Below are 6,000 nucleotides of genomic sequence, written 5' to 3' on the forward strand. Positions count from 1 at the left end.
AATCTTGTGGAACTAGCGGAACTCTTCCAAACAGACGCAAACAAGCTGCTTACCAATAATCAGCACTACATGGTCCCGTGTGAAAGTGAACTATTTGAGGGACAAAGTGTTGCCGTGGCCTGCATAGGCAAAGAATGCGAAAAACCAGATGAATCTGAATTATGGCGATGGCAGATCCACAATCCATTCTCTAAGTCTTCGTGAGAAACTAAGGACCCCGCGAAGAAAGATTAAAGGAAATATTAAAAGAGCACCATTCACACTGAATATATACTTACATATGAAGTTTGTATATACTTAGACAACAAACGGCGGGTAGCCGATATGCTAGTTGAGATCAAGAGCAAGAAATCGAGCTATGAAGGCCACGCTCAAGGTCAGGCCTTCTCAGGAGTCTGCGTGGTCGCAGTACAAAGCATCAAGAAACACGTCACGAAAAGCCAAGAACTGAACTTATAAATGGAAGATTCAAATAAATAGGACACGACAACGTTGCGGTGGTCGCAGGAGAAACCTGTTTGCAGTCACAGTGCAGCAACATACATTAACAATGAACGACAAACTTCAGGTCCAACCCGTAAACGCCAAGTACAATCACCAACTGTTTCAAAGAGAGGGAGTGAGAACCGACACGGTAGCCAAGCATCTCCCTCAGGCATCTTCCAGTGAGGCGACGCTGAGATTGGACGACATTTCCTACCTCTTCGAATACTATCTCATATATCGTAATTCCACGAGGACCAAGTATACATGAATTCCTTTATCTTGGGATCTTTTAGGAAATTTTACACCTGCAACTCTTATAGAAGGGCCAAGGAACTGCCATCTATGAACGGCGCTCACAAAGCTGGGATTACCGGACCATCACTAAAAAAAATCGTAATTTGGCGCAGAAGCACACATGTTTTGAATGCAATTTTTCTAGTATTGTGGGCGGACGCCTTTCCTCAGTTTTATCGGCAGTGCCACCAGGAGGTGAGCAGGGACTCATTGCCCTTCGCCAGGGAGCGATTACTGAAATTAAAGAGCCAAACAGAACCAGATAACATTTTAATCTCGTCCATGCATCGCCCAAAAGCTTCTATCAGATTGAAAGGGCGCATTCTTCTATTGGCACATGCAAAGCAACACTTATTGCGTGCATCAGGGGACATGAAAATTTTTTATCCGTACTCCCGCGATCACCTTCAAAATGTCGCCGACAGTACGCTGCTCGATGAACAGCACCTTTCTAGACTTTAGCGAATTGATTGCACCGTCGCGGTTATAAGTTTGAAGACCAGGGGAGCGTGTGGCAAATGTGACGTGTGCATCGTCTGGCGGTATGGTGCTTGCTGTCGAGAGTGTTGTAGTGCGCATGCGCGGCCTTCTTTACTCGCTGGCCTGCTCATCCGTTCGTATCGCGCCGATGCGCGTGCTGTTCATTGGAATTTGCGATTGCTACCGCCAATAGTGCTGACGCCGAAGCCGCGGCGCAGAAGCCACGATTGCATTTCCCGAGCTCGGCACCGCTTCAGAATTGTAGAAACGCCTGGTCGCACTGTCAGTACTAGTGACTGTCGAACTGTGACATTTTAACGTTCTTAATTACTGTGAACATGCCTGTCGTTTTTATAGACGCGTCTGCCACGGCTGTCTTCTTGCGCGTTCTGCATAGCGACCCGCGCCCTATACAAACCGCTGTCACTGATCGAACACCGCCATAATCATGAAGCATTATTCAATGCCTCACTTTCGAAGCGCCAGCGCTTCCAAGCACGGCACGACATCGAACTGAAAGATTGTGTGCATGATAACTGAACGACAGCTTCCTTTTTATGGCCCACAGTAGTATGTGTTAGGCGCCTCCCGTTCGAGAGAAAGCACGAACGCTATTTGTCGCCCAAAACAGTCACGGTAGAAGCTCTGGCAGTGTGCGCCTCTTAAATAAATAAATGGGTAGGAAATTGCTGCTGACAGTTAAAAGACGGGCAGCCATGGCGGGGAGAGTGGTAAGAAAAGAAAGAAGCAGGAAGAGAGCACAGCAATGAGAATAGAGTAAATAGGAAAGCATACACATACGAAAACACAATTTTTTAACAATATCATGTTAGCGGCTGCCGCACGGCGTGTCGGCGGCCCTGTAACGATGTGGGGCGGGGGTATCGTCGACAGTACGCGCGGGCGCGCAAGAAGATTTCCAGTTTGAATCTAGTCGGCTGCGTTGTTCGATTAAGGAGTCCCACTTACCGCTACAAAACCACTGACACACCATGCGATCGACACTTGCTCGACATTGTTGAAAAAAATACCAAGGGGGTACGGCAGCACGACTAGGTAAACATTGCCAATAGTTCGCCTGTAGAGTGACTTCCTCGAGACAGTTTGTCACTCGCTCTCGCACAACGGCATCCATAGGTCACGTAAAGCAGTCGAGCGGGGAAGCACGACTGCTCGAGGAAATCAAGCAGTGTTTTCAGAGCTATCTCTAGCGCGCAGGCCACAGATAAGCAACAATTCACATCGCATCGGGGACCACTGCCACTCACAAGTATTCTCCAATGCAGTCAATCCCAGGGCAGGTTCGGCGCCGCTGGACGCCTCGCTGCGGCACCAGAGACGGGGCGACTTTTCCGGACACGTCCCAGTGTGTTCATCGGCGCCAGTCGTTGCTCGCCGAGAACGGGATGCCGAGTAGCACAGCCGCAGTGACCGTGAGCACGCCCAGGCTAAAGCCCGCAGGCTCGGGCACGTTCTCTCGGCGCTTCGGGCTCGGTCGCGCGCCGCGTAACCACGCACTCCACGGCCGCTTAGGACCCTACGATCCTACAGATAGGACAACTATATCGGAACGCGCTGTGGTTGCGCTGGCACCGGAGCCGCCGTAGCGGTTCGACCAGAAAACACCGCGCGCTATCTTGGCTCGCCGGCAGCATGCGGCCAACAGTTCGAATGCAGCGAAGGAGGTGCGCCGAGTTTTGCGTCTTCGCCAAATGGAAAATCGCTCTCTCGCCGTCCATTTGTGCGCATGTGCTGCTATAACTGCTAATCACCGCACGCCTGCGGGTCAGGCTCGGTGTATTCGTTGTTTTTTTTTGCGTTTCTTTGACATTGGCGCAAACTGCATTACCAGCAACGAGCGTTCCCGAAGCAATTCCCGAATCGGACTTCACGATCTCGTGCAATAGGCAATCTTTTAACCCACCTACTGGAATTGCTAAGATCATTTTGCTTACGTAAGAAAGCAGCAACATGATCGTGTAGTGATTCACGGGTATCAATTTTGCTAGCAATAATAAGCAGTTGACAAGTACTGAATTTTCAGCTCCACAGATTCAAACGGCCCCTACTTGGAGTAACATTCTATGTAGTAGCGATGCTATGATACTGATTTGAAACTCAGTCTAGAAATCGAAAAAAAAAAAACTCAGGAACTTTCTTGAGAATTACGCAGAAATGAAAAATATTAAAGTTAGTGAATGTCTTTGCAGCGAGTTTGCTTTGCAGTCTGATGGAGCGCTAGAATTTCTCAAACCTCTTTGCTGTCGTCCCCCCTGATTGAGAAAAAGTGCTTGATGCAGAATAGGTATGGTCACAATATAACCGAAAGAACGTCAACGGTCTGGTTATTTTGCGTCTAAGCATCTGTAATGAGGACAAAATGCATCGTTATTTTCATGCAGTGGGACGTTTCTTTTTGAGTTCTGCTAGCCAAAAAATTATTAAAAGTGCACCTTTACGCAACCAACATACATGCGGGTGTGTATAATCAAAATGGATGACGTAGCGTGGCCATCTTTAAAGCTTATCATAAAGGTCAGTGGAGTCAAAATTCGAAGTGATAAAATCATCAGAGCTGTTTCCTCTGTAAGCGTTCCTAAATCTTAAGACATCATTCCTTGAGCACATGTGGCTGGTCAGCATTTTTACGGGCTGGGCGGCATTTGACGATTAATCAACTATAGAAGTACACAAGAATAATTTCCAATTGCCCTGCTGCACGAGGGAAGAAGAAGCGTTAAGCGGTAAAATGTATGTAATTGCGCGCATCACTAAATGAACTGCAGATATCATATTTTAAGCATAAAGTTCATATTACCCGGAGGTGCTTTGAACATTATTCAAACCAACAAATGTCGTTGGGTGTTGCGCAAAGACAGAGAAGAAGCGCATTGATTGAAGGTAGAGATTTCTGCCGGCGTGCTTATGGCCATGGGCATGCTAGCGTGCTTATCTGAAAAGTAAGGGGACTAAAATGTTCTAAATGAATCCGATTGTACGAAGGTAAAAAAAAAAATAAGAGCAAGTACATGTCCTCAAAGTAAATAATAGGATTTACAGGTAAGAAAAAGTGAAGATTGAGGCCTTTGTATATCCCGAAGCAATCTTTGCCTAAAGCTCTCCGAGAAGAACAATTTGTGAAAAGTGTGGGGTAATGACGCGAAGGCGCGTCGCCTCTTCGAAGTACAGGTCACAGGAGCGAATAATGCCGCATAACATGAGCGACGCGGGACGAATCCTGATCATTTCACAGTCAGGACAAAATCTCTTGTAACGATACGCGATGCTGTGAAGGAATATGTGTCCCACTGTCTCTAATGTGCCACTGCATATTCTGCACCTGTGACATCTTCGGGTGCAACGAAACAATCGCACACTTTCTTTGTGAGTGCCCTCGTTTTAACCCCCAACGAGCCAGCCCTCTCAGCCAATTTAGGTCATTCAGAGCACTTTTTGATTAATTGCCAAACTGTGTATTTTGAGCAGCTCCCTCAGACTGACCCCGAAATCAGGGTTCTGTTTTTGGTATTTTAGATAAGGCGTATATGGGGACATTGGACTAGCGCGTAAAAAAGAACACGGATGGTTTATGTCCATGTCCTTTTTCACGCGCTGATGCAATCACTCCTTATACGAATAACTACCAACTAGCCCAGCTTTCTGCCTTAAATTAGATAAGGCGGTGAAGCAAAGTATATTTCAACAAATTTTGTAACAGATTCCGGCAAATAAAAAAATAGAAGTATGGAACTACACCACGTATTTGTTTCGTTATAGGAACACAAAAATGCCAAAACTGCAAAAATAGCGGAAATTTGAACATTTTAGAGACCTCCACCTCGGCTTTCCTCCTCGCGCTTTCTTCACTATCACCGTCTTTCATCTCCGGTTGCACTCCTCGTTCGCTCCTTCATCCTTCGCCAGGCTCGTTCGCTCGCTTAAGCCGAGGAACGACGCCGACGCGAAAGGCAGGAACGGGCACCTAATAGCTGCGCTCTAAAGGGAGTCACTCAGACTGTGTCTTTTTGGCCTCGCGTTAGTCATGGAATAAGCTAAGCCTGGGTCTTCAGGGCTCCTGCATCCATGTTCCTACTACAGTACTTTGAAGTAGCGATACCGCGAGAGCGCATACAGCAAGTTTTTTTAAGACTAGTCAGGGGAACCTATTTCTGCCATTGATCCCTATTACATCTGCTTTCTGAAACGCTCCCTTATACACGAACGATGTACCAGCCTAGTGGGAAAGCGCCATGACACCACTGCAATGGCTCAGCCAGTCGGATATGTTCAAATGAGGACAGTCGCATAACGGGTCACGAATATTTCTCGTTTTCACCTAAATATTTATATTATGAATAAAAATTATTCCACACCTCACAGCTGCGACGCTTTTCCAACGTACTTTTCTTTTTACACAGAGGAGAGCTTAACTGAGCCAAGGCGCAACAATCGCGTTATATAGACTCAAAACAGTGCAAACTTTAGAAGCGCGTGGTATATAGAAAACAGTTTTCAACACTTTAGCCCTATTATGGCACTTATATACCACCTCTCGCAAGGAATTAAAGCAAATTGAACTTAAGTAATCTCTGCCCAACAATACCCAAAAAATATTAGGCTTACTAGGACGTTTTCCTTTTTTTTTTAAACGCCTTGCATGAAGAATTTTCGCTCCATTCTGGGTTACAGGGACATTAAATGCAAATACTAACTTGATGTAGACTGTTTAAATATCATTCC

At 46.4% G+C, this 6,000-nt stretch overlaps 1 long non-coding RNA gene across 1 annotated transcript in view; it reads right to left on the minus strand.

The window, feature by feature from the left end:
* The window catches only part of LOC129386883 (uncharacterized), a 31,064-nt gene extending 27,426 nt beyond the window's left edge, over window positions 1–3,638 (minus strand). The window contains exon 1 of the long non-coding RNA XR_008614184.2: window positions 2,529–3,638. This is a non-coding gene — a long non-coding RNA (uncharacterized lncRNA). The remainder of the gene's footprint in view (window positions 1–2,528) is intronic.
* Window positions 3,639–6,000: the final 2,362 nt, after the last annotated feature.

Source organism: Dermacentor andersoni, chromosome 11 (genome assembly GCF_023375885.2).
Source record: "Dermacentor andersoni chromosome 11, qqDerAnde1_hic_scaffold, whole genome shotgun sequence".
NCBI lineage: Eukaryota > Metazoa > Arthropoda > Arachnida > Ixodida > Ixodidae > Dermacentor > Dermacentor andersoni.